This window comes from Hyperolius riggenbachi, chromosome 2, assembly GCF_040937935.1.
Source record: "Hyperolius riggenbachi isolate aHypRig1 chromosome 2, aHypRig1.pri, whole genome shotgun sequence".
NCBI classification, from domain to species: domain Eukaryota; kingdom Metazoa; phylum Chordata; class Amphibia; order Anura; family Hyperoliidae; genus Hyperolius; species Hyperolius riggenbachi.
This window is the reverse complement of record NC_090647.1, coordinates 287,020,568-287,048,098: the sequence shown is the minus strand read 5'-3', so window position 1 is coordinate 287,048,098 and position 27,531 is coordinate 287,020,568.

Sequence of the window (27,531 nt, the reverse complement as noted above, 5' to 3'; positions counted from 1 at the left end):
TGTATTTTTAAATTGTTTGAAGATGTAGATGGTTGTATTTTTCAATTGTTTAAAACTGTATCCATTCAAGTGCAAGTTATGCACTGACTGCCAGGTATAATGTGCAGTCACAGATGCAGTGAAGGGTATGCAGTGACTGCAAACAGCCGTTTGTGTAGTGACGGGCGTGCTGGACTGGTGCGCACCATGACGAGAGTGCAGGGGATGGTGGCTTTTCAGCCCATATGGCCGCCCGGCTGATGTAGCTGAATGACAGAACAGTGACTGTCCAGCTGATCAAATTTGGTCTGACCACAATGAAACAACGACCTTATCTTTGGTGTGCCACCCACACCCGAGACACTCATATAGCCGGCGGTCATTCCTTCTTTGTGATACGCAAGCCACTTCACTGCGGCAAGGTAATGATCACGAAGGGGGATGGGCACATGTACATGCCTTTTGTTTTTTTGTTGCAGCCGCCTGCAGTTCAGCCAGAAAAATTAGGCAGGCATGTTCACGCCCCAGAAAAATTAGTATAGCGGCCGCTGCTAGCAGCGGCCTTAAAAATTCTGGAATCCGCCTAGAGTCCTGGACCCTGGTGGTGGTGGCGGAGAAGGCAGTCAAGCGGCCTGCAGGCAGAGATGCTGTGTGTGGGGACTGATTTAGTCTTTGGTCGTGCAATAGCCCTCAGGGATCCATGCCTCGTTCATTTTGATAAAGGTCAGGTACTGAACACTGTCATGACTTAGGCGACTTCTCTTCTCAGTGACAATGCTTCCAGCTGCACTGAAGGTCCTTTCTGACAGGACGCTTGTGGCAGGGCAAGAGAGAAGTTGTATGGCAAATTGGGACAGCTCTGGCCACAGGTCAAGCATGCGCAACCAGTAGAGCAAGGGTTCATCGTCGCTGCTCGCAGTCGCAGTGTGTACATCCACACTTATGGCCAGGTAGTCGGCTACCTGCCGGTCCAGGCGTTGGTGGAGGGTGGATCCCGAAGGGCTACTGAGAGGCGTTGGACTAAAGAATGTCCGCATGTCCGACATCACCCCGAGATCGCTGGAGCGTCCTGTCCTTGCCTGCATGGACTGGTGAGGAGGAGGAGGAATACTGCCAGTGGTACCTTTATTGCGTTGTACTGTCACATCACCCTTAAAAGCATTGTAATGCATCATTGACAGCTTGTTCTGCAAGTGCTGCATCCTTTCCGCCTTGTGTTGAGTTGCTAACAGGTCTGCCACTTTGTGCCTGTACCGAGGGTCTAGCAGCGTGGCCACCCAGTACAGGTCAATTCGCCTTGAGTTTTTTTAATCGGGGATCCCTCAACAGGCTGGACAACATGAAAGAGGCCATCTGCACAAAGTCGGATCCAGACATACTCTCCATCTCCTCTTGCTCTTCCACAGTGACGTCACGCAACTCCTCTTCCTCCCCCCAGCCACGAACAATACCATGGGAACGTGGAGCAGCAGAAGCCCCCTGTGACGGCTGCTGCGGTTGTTCTTCTGCCGCTGCCGCCTCTTCCTCCTCCACAGAAACACCTTCCTCATAATCATCCGAGTCTGACTCCTCTCCTTCCCCACACGACTCCTCTTCTTCCTCCTCCTCCCCCCTCTGTGGTGCCGCAGGTGTTGAGGAAACCTGTGGTTCGGCTGAAAATTGGTCCCATGACTCCTCCTGCCATAGCTGTTCCTGTTCCCGCTCCTCCACAGCTTCATCCACCACTCTACGCTCGGCACGCTCCAGGAAGTATGCGTAGGGGATCAAGTCGCTGATGGTGCCTTCAGCGCGACTCACCAGGTTGGTCACCTCTTCAAACGGCCGCATGGTCCTGCATGCATTTCGCATCAGTGTCCAGCTGTTGGGCCACAACATCCCCATCTTCCCAGATTGTGTCCTTCTACTGTAGTTGTACAGGTACTGGGTGACGGCTTTCTCCTGGTCTAGCAGGCGAGAGAACATGAGCAGGGTGGAATTCCAGAGAGTCGGGCTATCGCATATTAAGCGTCTCACCGGCAAGTTGTTTTTCCGCTGAATGTCCGCAAAGCGTACCATGTGCCGACCAATTAGCGCCTGTATTTACAGACATATTCAAAGCATCTCTAGAACTCTCAATTGTTCCTGCCTGTTTTAAATGCGCAACTATTGTACCAATTCAAAAAAAAAAAAAAACTACATGTTTAAATGATTACAGGCCGGTTGCCCTGACATCACTGGTCATGAAAGCATTTGAAAAACTGATAATGACTTATCTGAAATCCATCACAGATCCCCTGCTGGACTCTTTGCAATTTGCCTACAGACCTAACAGATCCGCAGACGATGCCGTGAACATGTGTATGCATTATGTACTACAGCATTTAGATAACCCAGGAACCTACACCAGGATTTTATTTATAGATTTCAGCTCTGCATTTAATACCATAATTCCATCACTGCTGCACAGCAAGCTCTCCCAGCTACACATACCTGAATCCCTCTGCAAATGGATAACCGACTTCTTAACCGACAGAAGACAGCGTGTTAGACTTGGTAAACTCACATCAAGCTCTCTGACAGTCAGTACTGGTGCACCCCAGGGCTGTGTGCTTTCCCCACTGCTGTACTCACTTTACACCAATGACTGCATCTCCACAGATCCATCTGTTAAGGTTCTGAAGTTTGCAGACGACACAACAGTTGTTGGTCTCATTCAAAACGGGGATGAGTCTGCATACAGGCATGTGGTGGGACAGCTTTCCTCCTGGTGCAGCAGCAACAACTTAGAACTAAATGCTCTCAAAACCATGGAGATGATAATAGACTTTAGGAGATCTCCCCCCCAGCACCTCCCCTTAACCATAAATGGATCCACAATAACCCAAGTAGAGTCATTCAAGTTTCTTGGGTCCACGATCTCAAATGACTTAAAATGGGACAACAACACTGCCACTATTGTCAAGAAAGCACAACAGAGAATGTACCATCTGCGGCAGCTGAAAAAGTTTGGCCTACCTCAAAAGCTAATGGTGCAGTTCTACACTGCAATTATCGAATCCACCATAACATCATCCATGACTGTATGGTTCAGCTCCTGCTCAGCATTAGTAAAGGGGAGGCTGCAGCGCATCATCCGATCAGCGGAAAGGATAATTGGCTGTAGCTTACCTTCCCTGCAGGATCTTTACACTAGCAGGTGCAGAAAGAGAGCGACCAAAATTGCCTCTGACCCCTCTCACCCAGCTTACTCCATCTTCCAGCGCATGTCTTCAGGAGTAAGATTCCGGTCAATCGCTACCAAAACCTCCAGACACAGGAACAGTTTTTTTCCTCAAGCAGTAGCCATACTTAATGCTGAACCACGTTAGAGCTGCTAGGACTGAAAGTAATCAGCACAGAACTAAACATGAACAATTCTCACATTGCTTACTGCCACTATACTTATAATGTCCTTAACTTGTAATATTCACACTGTCTGTCCTTGTATTGTTTTTTGTTTGTGTTTGTTAAGCAACTGCCAAGACAAATTCCTTGTAGGTGCAAACTTACTTGGCGAAAATAAATTGATTCTGATTCTGATTCTGATTCTGATTTAAGACCGCCTGAAATGCTCACACAACTTCCTGGTCTGCTTCAGGACGTCCTCTAAGCCTGGGTACTTTGAGACAAATCTTTGCACGACCAGATTCAGCACATGTGCCATGCAGGGTACATGTGTCAGCTTTCCCAAATTCAAAGCGGAAAGGAGATTGCTGCCATTGTCACACACCATGTTGCCGATCTCCAGCTGGTGCGGGGTCAGCCATTGCTCCACCTGTTTGTTAAGAGCAGCCAGGAGGGCTGCTCCAGTGTGACTCAACGCTTTGAGGTCAGACAGGTCTAAAATTGCGTGACACCGTCGTACCTGGCATGCAGCGTAGGCTCTGGGGAGATGGGGCTGTGTAGCTGGAGAGGAAGAGGAGATGACAGCACCGCTAGAGTTCAACTGACACTCAGCTGAGGAGGAGGAGGTTGACAGCGAAGAGGATGTAGCTGGAGGAGAAGGAGAGGAGGTGGCAGGCTGCCTGCAAGCCGTGGGGGTGTGACAAGTCGGTCCGCTGAACAGCCACGTACTCTGTGCTTGCTGCCATCGGTCACCAGGTTGACCCAATTGGATGTGTAGGTAATGTAGTGGCCCTGCCCGTGCTTGGCAGACCAGGCATCCATGGTCAGGTGGACCCTTGACCCAACGCTCTTCGCAATAGATGACACCACTTGCCTCTGATCTGCACGGTACAGTTTGGGTATGGCCTTTCGTGAAAAATAAGTGCGGCCTGGTATCTTCCACTGCGGTGTCCCAATGGCCACAAATTTATGGAAAGCCTCTGGCTCCACCAGCTTGTATGGTAATAGCTGGCGAGCTAATAGTTCCGCCACACTAGCTGTCAGACGCCGGGCAAGAGGGTGACTGGCCGAAATTGGCTTCTTCCGCTCAAAGACTTCCTTCACGGACACCTGGCTACTGCTGTGGGCAGAGGAGCAGGAACCACTCAAGGGCAGAGGCGGTGTGAAGGAGGGTGGCTGTGAAGGTTCAAGGGAGAAAGCGGATGAAGACGAAGCACCTGAAGGAGGAAGAGGAGAAGGAGGGTGGCTTGTCTTTTGAGGGGTGCTGCTTTTCCTCAGGTGTTCTTCCCATAGCTGTTTGTGCCTTCTCTCCAGGTGCCTTTGTAAGGCACTTGTCCCTACTTGAGAGTTGGCCTTTCCACGGCTCAATTTTTGCTGGCAGAGACAACAGATGGCTTTGCTCCGATCTGAGACACACACGTTAAATTTCCAAACCACTGAGCCCCCCTGGGGTGATGGCGCTATGGTGGCATCAGCAGCTGACGTTGAAGGGCATGTTGGCTGGCTGGCCATAGCTGGCGATACATGGCGCCAGACACTGCCCCCAGCTGTTTCTGAGGACGAGCTCCCTCTGCTTCTATCATGGAGTCATCTCCTCCTACTCCACCCTGGCTCACCCTCTGAACTGTCCCCCTGGTCATCTCCTCTATTGGGAACATACGTGGCATCCATATAATCGTCATCATAATCCTCCTGCCCAGCTTTGCTTTCCTCAGACAACTCCACAACTGCACCAACTTCAGGTGGTTCATCATGCCCCTCCTCACACATTAAGTCCATACTATCGCCACCTAACTCAGACGTATGAGGTGGTGTACCTGCGCCTTCTTGTTGTTGTTGCAGTAGTGGCTGTGAATCAGTGATTTCACCACCACCACCAAATAACTCCTGCGAAGTGTCAAATGCAGCGGATGTGGTGTTTGTACTAGCACTGGTAGCGCTGGCTGTGGGAGATGAGGTCTTCTGTGTTAAATACTCAAGCACGTCCTCACAATTTTGGGAAGTGATGGCACGTGCCTTCTTCTGAGCACTCTACTTTGGTCCAGGTCCACACAAAATCACAGAAACACCACCTCGCACAGACCTGCCAGTGCAGGTGGCCTTCCTCTGTGTCTTCCTCTACCTGGTTTGTCCATTTTGTCCATCTCGGGGGGAAGCTAGGTATATGCAGTGAGGTGAGTTCACTCCACAGAAAAGGTAGATATGCAGTGAGGTGAGTTCACTCAACCCAAAGGTAGCTATATATGCAGTGAGGTGAGTTCACTCAACCCAAAGGTAGTTATATATACAGTGAGGTGAGTTCACTGAACACAACAGGTAGTTAGATGCAGTCAGCTGAGTTCACTCAACACAAACGTAGTTATATGCAGTGAGGTGAATTCACTCAACAGAAAAGGTAGATATGCAGTGAGGTGAGTTCACTCAACCCAAAGGTAGTTATATATGCAGTGAGGTGAGTTCACTGAACACAACAGGTAGTTAGATGCAGTCAGCTGAGTTCACTCTACAGAAAAGGTAGATATGCAGTGAGGTGAGTTCACTCAACACAAAAGGTAGTTATGTGCAGCAAGGTGGGTTCACTCAACACAAACGTAGGTGTATGCAGTGATGAGGTGGGTTAACTAAACACAACAGGTACTAGTAGTAGGTAAATGCAGTACTGGGTAGGTAGTACAATGTGCAGCTCCCTGTCACACACACAGGTGTCACTGAATGTGCTGCTCAATGCTGGTGGGCTGCTGGCAGTGGGACACACACATTATGAATTAGCAATGCTGTCTAAGCAACACAAGTGTCTCACACACACAGGTAGTAGTCACTGAATGTGCTGCTGCTGCTGGCAGTGGGACACACAGTATGAATTAGCAATGCTGTCTAAAAAACACACGTGTCAGTTTCAAACACAGAAAAAAAATTGATCACACGAGCAGGATGAGCTCTGAAAAGAGCTTTTCTGGGGCGCTATTATAGCAATAAGATTCAGCTAAGCAAGCTAAGAAGGCAAGAGCCTGACTAATCTGTCCCTAGGAGAACAAGTCTGCAGCAGCTGTCCCTATTCTGTCTCTAGCAGGCACACGAGTGAGGCTTATCGCCACCGAAGCCTGCCTTATATAAGGGGGGGTGGGGCTCCAGGGCTTAGTATACTTAATTTCCTGGCGCCAGGACATAAAATGGTTAACAGAATACACACAGACACAGAATGTGAGCACACAATATGCTAGTTCTTTACTTCAATCCTTTCCTTATATCCTACTGAATACAGAATTTGCTCATGCGCAGTATATCATCATATGTCACCATAATTACAGAAAGTCATGTGATTTACAAGAAATAACACAGTTCAATGATCACGGGGAAATATGTTATTTATGACCATACAGTTGCTTACCGAGGGACACTCAGGGGATTTGCCCAGAGAGAATTTGACTATTCTGAGTTTCATACAGCCAGCTCTTCCTGCACAGATGTGAGAGATGTATGGCTGGTTGTTCTGACATTCTAATATCACTCTAATATCACACTGATCAGATACATATACCTACACATCCTTTCAGTCCCCCCTTTGGTCATTTCTTCCAAAGGAAGAAGATGACCATACTAAAGCCAATACCTAAAGCAGGCAGAGCTAGCATCACAGTGGACAAAATTTTGGTCGAAGCCTCCTAATGGTCAAAACACGAATAGCTATTTGGTAAAGTACTCCTAACAAAGAAAATGATTAACTAACCTGTAACCTTAAATAACCAATTAAACAATTTTGGCCAATCCAATGGTCAAACAAATCAGAAAATCAGAAAAGAACCAAATCAGAAATTACTCAGGGAAAAACCCAATAATTATTTTTCCTGATGCAGATTAGAACTAAGAACAATTCTCTTTCCTGATGTAATCTAGTAAAATCTTATGCGGACTGCATGCATGTTTAACTTAGCCCGTGGCAGGAATATTTCTCTTAGATCAATATAAGGAGCTTTCTTATCTCCTCACTTACTCCAAGAGAAACTTCCATCTGCTCTATTTTAGAAAATGCTTGTCTGAATACTAGGCCTCAGATAGGCCAAAGTCAAAAAACCCTTATGATAGCAACTAACTCATGAATAAAGTGGCTATGCAACAAGATATGAGATTTGGGAGAGGGTGGTCTTGATTCTACAATTTAGTTCACAAACCGTTTGTGAGGCATGGCAGACTTCTCACCTTCCATCAGCCACTGTATACCAAGCTATTTCTGTATTATTTACTCTAAGTTACACACTCCTGTCAAAACAGGAGGTGGAAAGATAACACCAACCCAACTATAATCATACTCAGGCCTTAATGCCCAGAGTACAGAGGATGAGATCAGAAATACAGGAGTACTGTCAGAGCTCACTTAAGCAAGTCAAACGTAGCTACAGGCCTCAGTACAGGACATATTTGTGAAAAGGAATACACAGATCACAGCAGGAGACTAGGGAATAAGGCTACATGAGAGACTCTAATATCACACTGATCAGATACATGTATACTTGTATATGAAATTGATCTATATACTAATATATATATATATATATATATATATATATATATATATATATATACACATATATATATATATATATATATATATATATATATATACATACACATATACCTACACATCCTTTCAGGGGCGAATCAAACTTCCTGGAAAGTTCGCCTTCGCCGGCCCATCTCTAGTGAAGGATGGGTGTCTCAGGGGGTGGTTAGAGGGGAGAATAGATGCAATCAATGCACTGGGGTGGTGATCGGAAGGGGGTCTGAGGGGGATCCGAGGGTGTGGGCAGGTGATTGGGTGCCCGCAAAGGGGCAGATGAGGGTCTGATCTGATGGGTATGATGGGTAGCAGTGACAGGGGGTAATTGATGGGTGATTAGAGGGGAGAACAGATGTAAATAATGCACTGGAGAGGTGTTCAGGCGAGGTCTGAGGGTGATCTGAGGGTGTGGGCGGGTGTTTGGGTGCCCGCAAGGGGCACTTAAGGGTCTGATCTGATGGGTAGCAGTGACAGGTGGTGACAGGGGGTGACGGGGTGATTGATAGGTGATCAGGGTGTGATTAGAGGGGAGAATAGATGCAAGAAATGCACTGGCGAGGTGATCAGGGCTGGGGTCTGAGGGCGTTCTGAGGGTGTGGGCGGGTGATTGGGTGCCCGCAAGGGGCAGATGAGGGTCTGATCTGATGGGTAGCAGTGACAGGTGGTGATGAGGTGATTGATGAGTGATTGATGGGTGATTAGTGAGTGATTAGAGGGGAGAACAGATGTAAACAGATCTGAGCCGATCTGAGGGCGGTCTGCGGGCGGTCTGAGGGTGCATGCGGGTGATCAGGTGCCTGCAAGGGGCAGGTTAGGGTCTGATCTGATGGATGTTAGTGACAGGGGGTGACAGGGGGTGATTGATGGGTGATTGACAGGTGATCAGTGGGTGATTACAAGGAAGAATAGATGTATACAGTACACAGGGGGGGGGGGGTCTGGGGAGGATCTGAGAGTGTGTGTGTGTGTGGGGGGGGGGGGTGAACAGGAGTCCCCAGGGGACAGTGTAGGACCTAACCTAAAAAATAGCGTTGACAGATAGTGACAGGGAGTGATTGATGGGTGATTAGGGGGGTGATTGGGTGCAAACTTGGGTCTGGGGGGTGGGCAGGGGGGTCTGAGGAGTGCTGTGGGTGATCAGAGGGCAGATCAGTGTGTGTGTGTGTGTGTGTGTGTGTGTGTGTGCGTGCGTGCGTGCGTGCGTGCGTGCGTGCGTGCGTGCGTGCGTGCGTGCGTGTGTGTGTGTGCAGACAAGGAGATGCCCTGGTGGTTCCTCGATCACTGGGACCACCAGGGCAGGAGGCAGCCTGTATAATATGCTTTGTATAGATTACAAAGCGTATTATACGCTTACTGTGCATCGATCCGTGGGTTAACAACCCACCGTCGCTTCCGAACGGCCGGCGGGTTGATGTCGCAGGTGGTCGGAGCCTATTGCCGGCGGATGCGCGCGCAACACGCGCACAATCCCCGGTCAGATAGCGCAGAATGAGCCACCACCGATGGGCGTATTGCGGTCGTTCTGCGCACCACTTTGCCGCCGCCCATCGGCTGTGGGCGGTCGGCAAGTGGTTAAAGTGAACCCTATGTGTAAATAAACTGATAAGATAAACAATTATATTTATTCTCCTTTTAAGTATCCCAGGGTTTTGTTTTATATTTAAACATTTACAAAGTAGGTTGAGTGTTTTACTGTATCTAATCAGCTGCAGCCTATTAAGTGTCCCAGAGTTAGAAAAATGTCCTATATTTATTCTCTCCCTCCCCTCAGAACTTGTATTCTGCCAAGGAAACTTGTATGGCTGTACTTTGCTTATCAGTGATGTTTACTATATTCCCAACAAGGTGCCGACAAGACAGAAGCTGTCACTTCCATGCCATGAAATTATCTCTTTCAGGCAGCAAAATAAAAAGTAAAACAGCCTAGTTATTAATATGCTTTGTACTGTACATACACATGTTTATCTTCTCATGTCACATATCGTCTCGGGTACACTTTAAGGGTCCTCATTTGATGACCTCATAAAGAGAGGACCCTGAAGACACCTTAAAGTATGGTACGCTGCCAATCACAGGACAGCTGCCACTGCTCCGGAGAGTATGAATGGACAGATGCTTCCTGCAACATTACATACCAGCCTTCCTATATCATACCTCTACTTCTAGGATAACGTGTACGCTCGGTGACCATGGCACCCGTGCGCAACACAAATAGCACTGACATTTAAAATATGTCTTATGGTGCGAAAAATACGGTAAGTACTAAATGATAATAATAATAATAATAGTAATAATAATATAGCCCATACATAATTACGATTTGTAAATTTAATTGATTTAGTGTACTCATTTATAATTTCGTGTAATTTTCGTGTAATGTCATGCCGACTTTAGCGATGAAAAAGCCTCCATACATGCTATTGTCACCAAAATTGGTACATATGTTAAGGAGAATAGTGGGTACAAGTCAAATAAAAGATTTTTTTCAAAAAGATCTTGCAGCATTTTAAAAATGCAAATGAAAATGGTTTTTAAATGACAGTTTAAAAACCATTTTCTTTTGCATTTTTGAAAATAGATTTCCTCAAAAACTACAAGGTCTTTTTATTATTGCTTTGTACCCACCATCACATAATACAGTTTACTATTGAACATCACCCTATCAAGCAGAACCCTAAGGAAACAATCAAAATCCGTTCCCTGAATAAATTAACATCGGAGAGGATAACAGCCAACCTGGATTTTACAAATCTGCTTCGTAGTCAAATGGACCCCAACACTCTAGTAACCCAGTACAACAACATGATATAGGAAATACTTGACAGTATTGCCCCATGGCACACCAAATCAGCAACCAAAAAGCAGAAAGCTAATTGGTTTGACAAAACCATCATGGATCTAAAAAAGAAAGGGCGCAGACTAGAAAGACAGTGGCGTAAATCAGGGTCTGATGAGCACAAATCTAGCCTAGTTCAACACCTCAGACAATACCAACATACAATAATCAAGAAAAAAATCAGACTTCATCTCCCACAAAATATCTACAGCCAACAACAGAGCTGCTCAACTCTTCCACACAGTGGAATCACTCTGCAATCCTTCCTGCTTAAAAACCCCAACCACATCCTCCAGGGAAAGGTGTGAAGAATTATCTGCCTTCTTCACAAACAAGGTGTCTGCCATCCATGCCAGCATTACACCAACAACATCAATTGACCACTGGACTTTGCATATGCCTACTTCTGTACTACCATGGCAAGTCTTTGACACTCTGAGTGAAGAAGATTTTGGAATTCTCATTCAAAGTCTCCGCCCCACTACCTGCAACCTGGATCCTGGCCCAACTGGATCCTAATTGCAGTGCCCAAAGCTGATCAGGCCAGCACTTCACGAAATAACTCAGTGCTCCTTGCAAAGTGGACTTTTCCCAGAAGAACTAAAGAAAGCAATCATAAAACCCCTCTTGAATAAACCATCACTAGATCCTGATTCTGTGACCCAACTACAGACCTGTGGCAAACTTACCATTCCTATCAAAAGTTATTGAGAAAGCAGTCGCCAACCAGCTAGAAGCCAGGCTAACAGATAACAACATTTTTGATACTTTTCAGTCAGGATTCAGGAAAAGGCACAGCACTGAAACTGCATTAGTCTGAGTAACGAATGATCTACTTACTGCAAGGGACAAGTGTGATTGCTCAATTCTGATTCTTCTTGACTTGTCTGCAGCATTTGATACTGTGGATCATGAAATACTAATCCTGAAAAATTACTGTGGCCTAAGGGGTACTGTTCTTAGCTGGTTTAAGACCTTCCTATCTGGCAGGACACAGCAAGTATGTCTGGGCACACACTACTCTAATGCAGTGCCACTTGCCTATGGAGTTCCACAGGGTTCTGTGCTATCACCATTATGCTTTGCAGTCTACATGCTCCCACTGGGTAAAATAATCCAGAACTATGGCCTAGGATACTATTGTTATGCAGATGACACACAACTGTATCTGTCCTTCAAGCCTAGCTAGCGTTTTGCGTTTTGTAAGTGTGAATGGGGCCTGAGACATCCATGGCAAAAGAGTATGGGGAAACAAAAATGGCTATATGTATTCACAGCAGGCAAAAGTAGTTTCATACTAAAATGCCTTTAGATATCTTTGAAGTATGGATGCAGAAACACAGAAACGCCTATAGATGTGTCCGGCAGTTTAAGGGTTAGAATTTCTAGAATAGGCAGTATATTCAGTAATGGATGGTAGAATTTACATGCACAGACAGTGCGCATAAATTTTGCTGGTCAATACACAAACTATGTATTGCAAACAGCATGCATGTTGCTGGTGTAGTGCACAATATGTAAATTGCATAATGCACGTTATACAACCAGCTTACACATTGTGTATGTACACTTGTGTATATTGTGTGTTACGCAAACTGCATAGTATGTATTATATAGTTTGAATAAAACCTGGTACCATTTACAAGCACTGACTGCGCATATAAATTTTACACACGCACACACTATATATTTATGTTTTAAAGTATCTATATTATTAATAGTTATTCTGCAAATACCATTGTGACACATAAATGTACAAGATTAGTGTGTGGGTTTTTTTTTTCTTACACAAAAACATGCCTGTGCTTGAAAATATCTACTTGTATAATTCTTGTTTACCTTTTTTTTCAAGAAATGTAGCAATTCGTATGACACTTGCAGATCAGTGATGCTCGGATACCTCTTTTAATATCCGAGTTGATCCAAATTCGAATAGTCAGAAATTCAGATAATTCCGAAGCCTCGAATTCGAACGATTCGGAAATCCAATTCAAATTCGTTTTTCGAACTCATTATTCAGGAAAATCCGGAATTCGAACTGAAATCACGAACTGGCCTTTAAATTGTTTTCAAAACGTTTTTTTTTAGTAAATGATGCATGAAGCATCATGTTTTTTTAAAGAAAAAAGTAATTGTGTATGTGGGGAGGTATATTAATAAAAAAAAGGCTGTACATTTAACATCAGGAGGTTCCAGACAGTGGTAGTGAAGCCCACATTGTGTCCAATACACAACTGGGACATCACAGTTTTCGACACAGACATTTAAAAAAAATTAAACAGTTTTTTTTTTCTTTAACCTTCCTGGCGGTAAGCCCGAACTGAGTTCGGGCTATGCCGCCGGAAGGCACCGCTCAGGCCCCGCTGGGCCGATTTGCACAATTTTTTTTTTGCTGCACGCAGCTAGCACTTTGCTAGCTGCGTGCAGTGCCCGATCGCCGCCGCTACCCGCCGATCCGCCGCTATCCGTCGCGCCGCAGCCGCCCCCCCCCCCCCCCCCAGACCCCGTGCGCTGCCTGGCCAATCAGTGCCAGGCAGCTCTATGGGGTGGATCGGAATCCCCTTTGACGTCACGACGTCGATGACGTCGGTGACGTCATCCCGTCCCGTCGCCGTGGCGACGGGGGAAGCCCTCCGGGAGATCCCGTTCTTTGAACGGGATCTCCGGATCTCCGATCGCCGGCGGCGATCGGAGGGGCTGGGGGGATGCCGCTGAGTAGCGGCTATCATGTAGCGAGACTTTGTCTCGCTACATGAAAAAAATAAAAATTTAAAAAAAAAGATTTGCTGCCCCCTGGCGATTTTTTTGCAAACCGCCAGGAGTGTTAACAAAATACAGCTATTGTAGTGGCGTAATAGCTGGTGGCAGGAGATTGTATCATGGCACGTAGCATTGGTACCATGGCTGTAAAAAAAATTGTGAACCAGGCTTATTAATTAGGAGGAGCCAGGAGGTTGTGGGGGTAAAGGGTGGTAAGGCAGGCATAGTGATTCCCAACCACAGCATGTCCCCCTGGAACTCACCTGCCACCCAAGCCTGGTTCATGTTCAGAAACGTAAGTCTGTCCACAGACAGGGTGGACAGACGAGAGCACTTCTCGGTCACCACACCACCGGCCGCACTGAAGCACCTCTCTGACAGCACGCTGGAAGGCGGGCAGGACAGCATTTCCAGGGCATACTGCGCCAGCTCGCTCCAGATATCCAGGTGCTTGACTCAGTACTCCAAGGGGTTCACAGGGGTGTCGGTGTCAAGCACGCTGTAGGTCCCCATGTAGTCTGCCAACATCTGGGTCAAGTGCTGGCTCTGAGTAGAAGACTGGGAGGATGCTGCTGCAGGCACCTCCTCTCTAGGCAGCTCTACCGGTGTGGTGTACAACGCCTTTGTCAGAGACAGCAGGTCTGTTCTTGGGTGACTGCTGCTGCTGGATGCAGGCACCTGCTGCTGTGCTGACTGGACGGTGGGGTGGAAGGCTGGGGGAAGGCTTCCTCCAAGCGCTGAACAAGGGACCGCTGCAAGTCCCTAATTCGGCGTGCAGGGTCTCCTCCTGCAGCCAGGAATTGAGGCAGCTTCCCCTTCAGCCATGGGTCCAGCATCATGGTGATCCAGATGTCCTCCCGAGCATGCATCTGGATCACCCTTGGGTCCCTGCACAGGAACCGCAGCATGTGCGCTGCCATGTGGAAGAGGGACGCCACACCAGACACGTCGTCATCACCCCCAGAGACGACAGTGCTGTCCTCCTCCTCCTCTTACCCCTGAGCCTCCTGTTGCTCCCACCTCAGCACCACTGAGGCTGCATTTGGCTGTGCCCGCTCATCATCAAGGTCAGGGACCTCCAACTCCTCCAACTGCAAGTCTTCCTCCTCCTCCCCCACAGCAGTGGACTGTGCAGCTGGCTGCTGCTCCAGCTGGGTGATGGCTGCCTCTCCTTCTTCCAGCAGACCAAAGAGGGCCTTGTTCAGCATGCAAACCAGGGGCTGTCCCCTCCTCACACCCTTCCACCAAAGTGATCCAATGCAACGTGAAGGACAGGTAGCGGCCTGTCCCGAACCGGCTGCTCCATGAATCCATGGTCACATGGACCCGCTCACCCACCACATGATCCAGCCCACGTTCCACGTTGCCCTTTACAAACTGGTGTAGTGCTGGCATGGCCGTGCGTGAAAAATAGTGGCGGCTGGGTATTGGCCAATCCGGTGCTCCACACTGCAGGAGCTCACGCATGTCGCTCCCCTCCTGCACAATGAAGTACGGCAGGAGCTGGGAGGACATGGCCCATGCAAGCAAGTCGTTCAGCTGGCGGATGCAGCGGCTGCCGGGAGGCTGAGCCCTGATGAGGAAGGACTCGTTCAGCAGGGTCTGGTGGCATTTCTTGCTTGCATGGGAAGCAGAGGAGGGAGCAGAGGAGGCCGCTGAGGACTGGCTGCCTGAACAGGCCTCAGTGTCGGCAGGAGTGGCAAAGGGGGTTCTGGTGCTCTGACCACTGCCAGCGCCAGCTTCCTTCAGCCTCTTGAACTCCTCATGCTCATCCAAATGTTTTTTGGCCAGATGAGTCAGGAGACTGGAGGTGCCAAACTTGGAGGGGTCACAACCTCTGCTCAGCCAAATGTGCACTGTGGGCAGAGAGAAGCACTTGCTTTGGCCAACAGCACTGGAGATATCTCTCAGTGAGCAGTCACACAAGCAAGGACGAGATTCTCAAGATGGCGCCCATCTTATATAGAGGAGGGGCTGGCCAGGGTTCCCCTCTGTGATTGGTTGCAAGGGCTTCAGCTGGGAGCCCTCTGATAGGCTCAATGACGTCCATGGACTTCAACTCCGTGGAAACACTATTCGAATTCGGAATCCGAACGGTATTTGCCCGAATACCTCGAATACCAAATGCAAATCAAGTTCACTCGAATAGTGTACTCGGATTTATCCAGCTATCCGGATTCCGTATCTGAGCTCGGATACCAGAAAAATGTTCGGATATCCGGGTAGTTCAAGTATCCGGAATCCTGATGAGCATCCCTGATGCAGGTATAGGATTATTCTGTGTTTAGCAAATGTTTATTCCTAAATGTAAAATAAATATATACCTTATATATTTTTTAAATACATAGAATTTTTTCATATTTTCTGAGGACTGTACAATTCTATAAAAAAAAATAAAAATAGTACTAATAGTACTAATCTACTTCAAGAGCCCTTTTCCTGTGCTGTGAGTCTTGGCTATGTTTTGCAAATTTTGATTCCTCTAATCAGAAGCCTGTATAATTGTTTAATAAAGAAAACCAAATGCATTCTGCCTCTGCTGTGAGACCAGGCTAAGTTGAAATTCAGAGGGCCCCTCCCAGGGCTATTCCACCTTCACTCAGAGGGCTGGTCAGGTCTTCTTTGAAGTGGCAAGGGCCCAGTCCTTCTCCTTACATGCAGAGCCAAGAGAAAGCCTGGCCTGGTCTTTGATCCTATTAACTTGCCTGAGCAGTGTCAATTAACCAATCAGATTCACAGCCAGCATCTAAACTTTTAGCTGTCAATACAAACACCACCTCAAAGGGCTCGATTCACAAAGCGGTGCTAACCCAGTAAAAGACTTTAGGCGTGATAACCATTGCACCACTTTGGTGAAAAAACAGTTTAGGCGTGATAAGTTTAGGCGTGATAAGTTTAGATAAGTTTAGATCGTGCGCAAAGTCCTGTGCGCAGAAGCAGCGCCATTAAACTCTATGCGAAGTGCACCAGACTTTGCTAGCGCAAAACTTTTGATCAGCTGTGCACTGCGGTGCTAACCCAGTTGGTGCTTAAACTTATCACGCCTAAACTTATCATGCTTAAACTTATCATGCCTAAACTTATCACGCCTAGGCGTGAGAAGGGGCTTTTTACCAGGGTGCTAAATGTTAGCATCGTTTTGTGAATCAAGCCTTAACTCTCTTGTCAGATTCCCTCTCACAACTATATAGGGCTCCACTTCAAAACATCAACTGCTGCTTCAGTATCATCACAGAGTAATATTGTATTGACCTGGATCTGTTCTTTGGGCAAATAGAGAATTATGCACTTCAGCTGTGAGGTCTCCTCTCCTGCCCCTACTATTAAATGTTATTGTAGGGCTATTGGCTTACAATTTAATAACATAACTGTTTTCATAGGAACCCGATCCCACCACCTCATTGTATGTTTGATTCTTTAACAGTCCATAACTATTGATCGGACCTGTCTGTGGATGATGATGCACATGGTACAGCTAGTACTCTCCTACTGTTCTGCCACAAGAATAAATGTACGCATTAATAATTTGCCATGCACTGGTTGAGCATGATTTAAATTTACAGTTTTCAACTACATCAATGACATTAAGATTGGTGGAACCAAGGAGGATATGACAGAAGCTTTGCAGCTACTTATACAGAATAGGGATGGTCAGAATTGCCAAATTCCTAATTTCCTGAAATGCCAAAATTTTGCACAGAATTACAACTTGGTGGCTTATGAGTTTGCATTGTAAAATTGTGATATTGTAATTTATTGTTTATATAGTTTAACAATAACCACATGGTTAGTGCAAATTTGCCAAAATATATTCCCAATAGCATGCGATTTTGCATGGATTTTTCTTATTTTCACTTAGGATATTCTCATTTAAGTTTTCTACTATTGTCCACGCGGTCTCTGCGGCAAAAAAAAGCTGAAAATGCCTGCAGTGTGAACAAGCCCTCAGTGTTTTTGCACCTTATACATCCAAGCAATTTTCACCTCTCATTCATTTGCCAATTACTTTATCACTACTTATCACAATTGAATGATCTACATCTTGTTTTTTTCCACCATCAATTAGGCTTAAAGTATTAGAGGCAGAGGATCAGCAGGACAGCCAGGCAATATGCGATATTTAAAAGGAAATAAACATTTCAGCCTGCATATCCCTCTCACTCGGGTTCCCTTTATTGATGGAAATATCTGTACAAGCCTTTATTAATGATTCTTGTTCATCAATTCTTTATACATAGGTTGAAGTTTCATGTAGTGAATAGCTGAAGCATCACAGACAATACATAAAGACATGTGTAACCTAAAAAAAAAAAAAAAGGCAATTACGTTCACTGGTTTGGGTTGACTTACCAACTAATGCCATAATCGCATAATTACCAAGTGCTGATATAGTCAAATAACACCCCCCGTCAATGTTCACATTTTATTATGCACGAACCGTATATTGCTTATGCAAAGCTCACAACAGATAGTATCAGCATAAAGCTGAACCACTATGCACTGTTAGCAAAACCATAATTAGGCGAACAAACTAATTTGGCTATTTTCTGCAAACAGATGCATACAACCTGTAGTGCTTTTTTGATTACAGACTTTGGCAACAGTGGCACCTGTAAACTAGGCCCTGGAGACGCCATCATTGTTTACATCGATCTCCATTAAATATGAATTATATAGAATATATACCATGACAGCGAGGCACTGCAGATGTATGGCTACCATGGAAATCTATTTCACATGATTAAAAATAAACACACAGGTTAAGACAAAGACTGCAGACCTAGGAGTTTACAAATAGAAACCTGGGGTAATGTACCTAAAAGAAATATGTAACACGCTAGTTAAAGATTAATAACCTCATTAATAATCAAATCCCTGCAGTCATTGATTGCATTTTCACATTATCTGCTGCTCAGTCAGGGGATGTGAACTTGTTACAAATTTCTCCACCCCAGAATGAACTGAGTTATCAATCAACTTCAAACCCCGCATCTTCTATTAACATTCGCTCTTGTTTTATTTTATTTTTTCTGTAGCAGCTCATTATGCTAAAATCCCAGCTCTGGTTGGAGTTTTCCTCTGGGCACAGAAATTCGTATGCCAATTTATAACACATTGACTGTTGGCGTCTAATTTTTTTCCTCTGTAATTTTGTTGTCTTTCTCTCAGAGATGAAGCCTTACTGTACCGTGATTGTTCATTTCTCACAATTACTTAAAGCCAGGACTGTATTTCTAAATGTTTGCCTGGAATAAATTAACATTTTTGGTGTTTTGTTTCTTTTTTTAGTCAATATCAGCAGATTAAATGGGATTTTCCACCAATGTATTCATAAAGAAAAACAATCCCTTAATTATTAACAGTATATACTCTGCTTTTGTATGTATTTTATAGAGTTACACTTATCCAATTTTCATGTAAAATCCATTGCCTTATCTCTACAGTTACAGATAAACAGCACTAGTGTCATGACCACCCTTCCAGGAAGCTTGTGGCAGGTAGTAGCAACCCTGTGGGAGTTGCTTTGTGTGAAATTGTCTTCAGATAGCTCAGCCCTGCTAGTTTAGAAGTCTAACACACTTTAGCGCTAAATATTAATGGCAAAATCTGATGGTTAGTTTCACCCCGATCCCAATTATAATAATCCCTCCCCAAAAAAAACACTATTCTATCACATTGTCCTAGAAATCCCCACAGCATTGCCCCCCAATATGGGATACTGTTACCATTCCACGTCTTAGGGTCCTTTCACACTAAATCAGTTGCTGTAAGTTATAACTGAGCAGGCAATAGATGTGAAGCCCAGGTGAAGGTAACGTCCATGTTTCCCTATTGCTCAGTTCACGTTAGATACGTTTTAACTTAAAGTTTTTTCACAATGCATTTCTATGGAATGAACGATCAGTTCAAACACATCATTAATTCATTGTACAGTGTAAAAGAAGCCTTAGGCTGGGAGCACACTTGTCTGTGTGGAAAACTAAGAGTTTTCTGTCATGTGAGTTCCTGCGTTTTTTCCTGCGTTTGAGTTTTTACATTGCATTTTTCATGTGTTTTTCTGCTGTTTTCTGCTGTTTTGATTTGTGTTTTTAATAAATAACGAGTGAAAAATACACTATAAACATATATTATCTAATCCCCCCTCATTTTTTTTCAAAAATATATTAAAAACACGGATCACATGCATTTTTGATTTTCCATAGGATAGTATTGAATGCTAATTGCATACAGAATGCGGGAAGAAGGAACTTGCTGTGCAATTTTAAAATGCACATCAAATTGCATTGGAAAACTCTTCCCAATGCGAATTTTGCGCAGCCAATAGACTAGCATTATGTGCATTTTCAGCAATGTGGAAAGCACATGTAATTCTGCTAAGTGTGCTCCCTCCCTCTGGCCCTGCCTTTTTTTTATCACTGAAAGACAACAACACATATTAGGCATATTGTCAAGAGCACCAGGAACCAGCAGACAGTAAATAGGACTGTAGTGTAACAAGAAACAACAGACAAATAACAAGTCAGTGAAGTAACAAAAAACTAAGTAGATCACCTCCTCTTTTTAATATTTATATTTATTGTACTTTAATTATAAAGTGGTAACATATAATGCAGTGCTGTACTATAGATATGGGAGATATTAAACAGTGTTACACAAAATTGTAATGTAACAATATTTAACACGGATATATATTGGTTACGTTCACACTTCTAATTGAATACAATAAATGTCCCTTATTCATTTGACTTTTTCCCGCAAGTTTGCTCCTGGGAGGTAATATTTTTAATTTCCATTTAATATAACATTTCAGCACTCTACAATTAAAAAAAAAAGTACCAAATAAATGGGTCAAAAGTACTGGCAAAATGATATTGTATTTTCTTGCTTGCTGGTGGCTTAAAAGGCATTAAATAAGAGCCATGGGGTATATGCACTAAACGGTGTGTTTAAAGTAAACCTGAGATGAAAGAAAGAAAGAAATTATGCATGCCTGGGGTTCCTTCCAGCCCTCTTCAAGCTGTTTGGTCCCTTGCCATCCTCCTGTGCTGCGTGGATCCTTCACATTTTGGCCCAGTAATTCCGGCAGTCGACGTGTACTGCGCATGCATCACCTGGGCATGCACGCGCGCCCCTCCTATTGTCGGTAGAGCGCTGCATCCACACAATACTACTGCAGAGGTCCAGAACGCTCCAGGCACATGGCGGACTGTGCCTGCGCCAACTGGCGGGAATACCGGGCCACCTAGTGGAGGATCCAAACAGCCTGGGAAGGGAACAGTCAGCCTGAAGGGGGCTGGAGGAATACAGTATAAATAAATATATATTCTTCAGTTAAAACACCCTCCAGTTCTTTTAGAGACGATGGCGGCGGAAATCGACTTCTTATTTGAATCTCTAATAACGACCATAAAATGAGGTCTGGGGATTGTGGTGGCCAGATGAGATGCTCAACTGCAGTAGAATGTATGGATTGGGGCATTTTCATCTTGAAAGATTGCATTCCCCTCTGGAAACAGTTCTTGAGCCATAGGATGAACTTGGTCGCCCAAAATTCCTATAGTCTCGGCTGTTAATTCTTCCATGAAGGGAAATCATTGGCCCGGCAGATTTCCAAGAAATAGCACCCCATATCATCACAGAACCCCCACCATGTTTTATGGTTGGGAGAAGCCAGTCTGGATGAAATTCTTCTTTCGGCTGTCTCCAAACGAACACTCAGCCAGAGGTCGGAAATAAGGTAAATGATAATTCCTCAGAGAAAAAAATCACATTTTCCCACTGCTCGAGGGACCAATTCTGGTGCTTTCTACACCACTCTAAATGCTTTGAAACATGTGTCTTTGAGAGCAGAGGTTTTCTAATTGCAGTTCTTCTGTGGAATCGGGATTTGTACAGCTCCCGACAAACAGTTTTTGTGGAAATTGGGTTCTGTAGGTGTTCATTCAGCTCTGCAGTGATGTTAGGAGCCGTGGTCTTGCGAGCTTTTCTAACAATTCGATTTAGAGTCCGACGGTCTCTCTTAGACAATTTCGACTTTCGGGCCACAACTGTGCTGTCAGGATCTCTCCTGTAGCATGTTCTGTTGCTTGCAGTGGAGCTGCAACTGGGCAGTTCTGACTTGCCTGCTTGCATTTGGTTGCGCATTTGCAGTGAGTCTTATTGTCATTTGCATTCACTCTGCAGTTCAGAGCAGTTCAGGATGCTGTCAGGATTCCTCCTATGGTTTGCTGCAATTGAACTGCAGCCAGATAGCCCTGGATTTTCTGCATGCATGTTATTGCATAGTACTGCATGTATTTGTTATGATAGTCTTTCAGCTAGCAGATGGTAATCAAGCCAGCTCAGGATTGAATGATTACCATTCAGCTGTGTGGAAATTTGCATACCTACATCCATTGGCTGATGCCGGCATAAAAGCCTGCTTCCCATTTCAGACTCTGCCCGACATAGCGGTCAGTACGCTGGTCTGCTGGGCACTTTGTCACTCTATAATAGATCTGTTATTGTAGGTCAATTCAACTTTATTACTTGTGCTTTAGCTAGTTTATTGATAAATATATATGCAGACTTGCTATGCTAATATATATTTATCCGTTAGTTGAGTGGTTTGTTATTTTTCTGTATTATTGTCTATCGCCTTGTTTCCATGCCTGATGGACGTTCGCTGTATCCACGGTGGGTCAGTGAAGCCCACTTTTCTGATAGCTTGGATTCTGCCATCACCACGTTAGTGACTGGTTGTATTCCTGCTACTCTAGTTTCTGGGAACGTAACTATAGGCTGCTGTTGTTATTAGTTATGTACTTTTCTGTAGTCTGGCCTGTGTGGATGCTTGCTGGTGACTGGTTGTTAACTTGCTTGCTCTGCTTCTGTGGACGTGACTCTGAGCTGTGGTTGCTACTGAATAGAGTGGCTGAATAGAGTACTGGTTAAGGGCTCTGCCTTTGACATGGGAGACCAGGGTTCGAATCCTAGCTAGATCAAGTACCTATTCAGTAAGGAGTTCAAGGCAAGACTCCCTAACACTGCAGGGTGGCCTCTTGAGCGCGTCCCAGTGGCTGCAGCTCTTGAGCGCTTTGGGTCCGACAGGAGAAAAGCGCTATATAAATGTTCGAATTATTATTATTATTACTAGTTACGCTCCAATCTATAGTCTTGTCTTGTACCTGTCTGAATGCTTGCTATCGCTAGGGCAGCGCTTAGTCTTGCAAGTGTTCCGTCTGTCTTTCTTGTGTCTGTTTTGTTACTTAGCCAGAGGCTCAGATGGCATCCATCCTGGGCAACAGTCAGTCAGTTAGTCAGTCAGTCTGTCTGTTTGTTCTTTGTCTGGTTACTCAGACCATAAGCAGCGCAACATCGCACTGCGCTGCCATTGCGTCTTATTTGTAGCGATATCGTAAGCCCAGAGCTGCAGTTGCTCTGGGCAACCTGTGTAGCCTCTTCCATTATTCAGCCACTAGCCTTGTTGCGCTGGGTAGTCAGAAAGTATGCCCCCCCAGCATTACATTATGCCAGGCCCATCACAAACCCACATGGATGGCTCTGACACAGTGAGTTACGGTTCCTTGTTTTTTCAAAGATTTGAAAAGCTTGACTGTGAAACAGCAAGCACATTCATGCCAGAATTGGTTAGATGTTTGTTAAACCCAGATTTTCAGGCCTCAACTTTTTCTACCTGGGCTGATAAGATAGTTTACACTCTGTTCAAAGGTAAACTTTTTGATTGGGCAGTTGATGTTTTGAATCACACTACACTGAGAGAAAAGCCTCTAGAATTTATAGCCTGTGTGGTCCATAACTGGTTAAGAATATCTCCACTACCTTATCCTCTCAATGAACTCCTTGCAGCTAGTCAGTCAGCTGCATCCAAAAACAATCAGGAAGCAGGTGATTTCAATCAGCTTTCTCAAACTGCAGTGTCATTGCCCATAGCAACCAGTAATTTGTGTAGTCACACTAACTTAAGACGTTCCATGTTTTAACCTGTGATGCCGAGAATCCCTAAGCAATTACCTTCTGTAAAGAAAAATGCTTATTCTGTTTTGTTATTGTCCTTAGCAACCATGCATCAGGTTCCTAGTTATGATTCAGTCAGTCAAGTTGATTCTCTGTCAGAAGTAAACCAAGCCAAGTCCACTCCTGCTAGCTTCCTGCAGACTGTTCAAGCTGAAAATTATGCCCAGAATAATTGTTTAGTTCCTGACAAGAATGAATGGGATCATCCGTTTGAAAAATGGGAAATTGAAGCTTTGATTTATGAATTGGAGAATGATCGAGAATATTTCTATGAATTTTACACTGCTAAGAGTAACATAACTTTGCATGCATGCATTGAGTCTGCTTTTTCTTTGATTGAAATGTATCTGTGTACATGACTTTGTGATTCCTTTAATTGATACATGGAATGAGATATTAAATGATCGCTCTGGGAGTCAGTGTGAGCAACACTCAGTAACCAATGTCAATTCTGTCTCTCCGTTGCCCCTAACAACGACATCACCTGCTAGTCTTGTTTCAGATGCACACCGTAGTTCTCTAACCTGTTATTATGGTGGCAAGAAGTCTTTTTATGAATTTCTTGCAGAATTGCAAAATTTTTAAATTGTGTTCTTTCTTCAGATCAGCTACTGCATTTCAGCAGTCCAGGTTTATTATCTTATACCTGCTTGATAGCAAGAAGAGAACTTGGGCTGAGGAAGTTGCTGATGAAAAAGAGGAGGTTTTTGATGACCCCCTGGAATTTGTTAAATTGATTGCAAAACGTTTTGCGAAAAAATACAAACAAATTCCTACTGATTTGTTTTCTGCATCCTGCAAGCCATATGATCCAGCAGACACCAATGGATGAACTGCATCAGTTCCTGAGTCTCAGCAATCATGTCTAGTAACCTTAGAACCCCAGCATCTGAATTTTCCAACTTCACAGTTGAAGAACTGTGGTTCAGATTTGTAAACTCTGCATCCTGATCCTCCTGTTTCAGCACCTTTCTCTAGTTCCACGAATGGTTCAGAGCATTTGTTGTGTGAACCTGAAATCACAGAATCATTGCCTTATCCAGAAAATATTCCAGTAAATTTGCCCTGTACCATGAATTACTCAATAGTTCTGTCTAATGAAGCTCAGGTCACAGAATCATTATGCTGTCCAGCAGGTGCCTCCATGGTTCTGCCCTGCAACATGGATTGTTCAGTGATCCTGTCCAGTGAAGCTGAGGTCACAGAGCCTTATGCTTCACCCAGTACTTTGGATGCTTCAAAATCTCTATCAGAGGACTCAGAGGCTCTGCTTACTTCACTTGGTGTTGCAGTAATATTCACCTGTTTAGCAGCTGTCTTAGAATTACAGTCCCATCTAGTTAAGCTTGATGAATCTCTGTCCAGTCAAGCAGAAGCCATTGAAGCATTTTCCTCCTCAGCAAGTGTGTTAGATGCCTTACCCTATACACAGTCTGATTTAGGTAATGTTGTTGAATCCCTGTCTGATGTTGTAATAGCCAGGGAACTCCAGCCCTGTCCTCTGAATGTTTCAGAAGTCTTGTCCTGTAACATGGATTCTGACTTTCTGGTAAAAATAATAGAAGTCTCGGAATTTCAGTCCTGTTTAGTGAGTGTTCCTAAAGTCCTGCCTTGTATCTTGGAAAATTCTGGTTCTCTGTCCAGTGTGGCAGAGGTCCCAGAGTCCCCTTCCTGTCCAGTGAGTTCCTCAGTCTTGCCAAGTTCAGTGGGGGTTGCTGCAATACTGACTTGTTTTGCAGCTCTTTTGGAGCTCCAATCCAGTGTAGTAGGTGATGAGTCTCTGTCCAGTTCAGAGGAAGTTGTGGAGACTCTATCTAGTTCAGTGCATACATCAGATTTGTCCTGTCCGAATGCCCCTGAACATGACTTGTTAATAACCTTGGTGGAATCAGTGACACATAAGTCTGATTCTGCATTCTTTAGTGAGAGTCCAGTAACTGTAAAGTCTAATCATGATGATCTTCTGCCCAGTCCTGGTTTCGGTCCTATAGTGACTGACTCTGAGGTCCGCAGTTCCTTGACATGCCCAGAAGTTTCTCTTGTACCAGTTTGCCCAGATGTGCTCTGTGTGCCAGAATGCCCAAGTGTGTCTAATGTGTCAGCATACTCAGATGCTTCCTTAGTGGTGACATGTTCTGATATTGCCAGTCTGCCTGCATGCCCAGAGATGGTTCTGGTCCCTGAAAGCCCTGATCTCGATGTTTGTCCTTGTAACCCTGACTCTGGAATTGCCCTAGGTTCCATAGGGGTTCTTGATAGTTCTTCAAAGTGTTCTGGGAGATTTCTGAGGAAACTTGTTCCGGGGCCTTGGACTGGTTCGACAGTGGGTACTGTGTTGGTAAGGACAGTTCCGGTGGGCATTGCATTAAAAGGTTTGGCATTTTTGGACAGTCCCTGGAAGGTGGTGGGTATCGCTCAGAGAGTTTCGGGGGCTTTTTCCTGAAATTCACAGTTCTGATGGGTATCACACTGGGACTTGTAGTGCTGATGGGCATGGTTCTGAAGGTTTTGGTTCCGATTGGTTCAGTCTTGGTGTGACTGATTCTGGAATTTGGTCTTGTCGGGCTGTCCTGACCTTCATGAGTTGTCAGATCAGTTTGCTGGATTTTCTGCATCTGATTTTCTGGTTTGGGTAGTTCAGGAGAATTATGCCAGCTTCTATAGGTGTCTGGAAGCCACCTTTAAAGGAGGGGGGTACTGTCAATATCTCTCCTGTAGCGTATTCTGTCGCTTGCAGTGGAGCTGCAACTGGGCAGTTCTGACTAGTCAGTCAGTCTGTTTGTTTGTTCTTTGTCTGGTTACTCAGACCATAGGCAGCGTAACATCGCACTGTGCTACCATTTTGTCTTATTTGTAGTGATAGCGTAAGCCCAGACAGGGTCGGACTGGGACACTGGGGGCCCACCAAAGAAATTTCAACCTGGGGCCCACACATCCCATGATTGTGGTGAAAAAAGGGCGTGGCCATGCACCGGAAGGTGGGCGTGGTCATGATGTATTATGGACAGGGCCAAATGTACATGATCTTAGCAGCATTGTAATTCAGAGACACTGCTGCCGGGCAAAACTTTGCATAGAGTCCCCTCCTTCAATATAAAGTAATGTCCTACTTTGCAGAGGTTGCGACTGCATCGGGGCCCTTGGGCCAAAGGGGCCCTCCCTCCCCTACAGTATTACCTCTCTATCGGTCCTTTGCTCATAATAATCACGTCTATAGATACTTTGAACAGTGGTAATCATTAACAAGCTATTTCCCATGCACTTCTTGCACCTCTGACACTGTCGTTGCCATTGGCAGGTTTTGGTGCCTCGTATCAATTGTTATATATAGAGTGCTTAGGGGGGGCCCATTGTAAAATTTGCATCTAGGCCTACAGCTCCTTAGCTACGCCACTGCTCTCAGCATGAGTGATTACAGCACTGAGAAGAGAATTTTTGTGCTGCAGGCAGCAATTGGAGATCTGTTAGACAAGGAGGGGGGGATGCCCACCTGAGACCTGGAGGGGAGGCCTGGGGGGGGGGGGGGGGACTGTACTACTGTGGCCCAGTCCGACCCTGTGCCCAGAGCTGCAGTTGCTCTGGGCAACCTATGTAGCCTCTTCCACTATCCAGCTACTTAGCCTTGTTGCGCTGGGTGGTCAGAAAGTTTTTTTTTTCCTGATAGCTTGGATTCTACCATCACCATGTTAGTGACTGGTAGTATTCCTGCTACTCTAGTTTCTGGGAATGTAACTAAAGGCTGCTGTTGCTATTAGTTACGTACTTTCCTGTAGTCTTGCCTGTGTGGATGCTTGTTGGTGACTGGTTGTTAACCTGCTTGCTCTGCTTCTGTGGACATGACTGTGAGCTGTGGTTGCTACTAGTTACACTCCAATCTATAGTCTTGTACCTGTCTGAATGCTTGCTATCGCTAGGGCAGCTCTTAGTCTTGCAAGCGTTCCGTCTGTCTTTCTGTTTTTCTTGTATTTGTTTTGTTACTTAGCCAGAGGCTCAGATGGCATCCGTCCTGTGCAACAGTCAG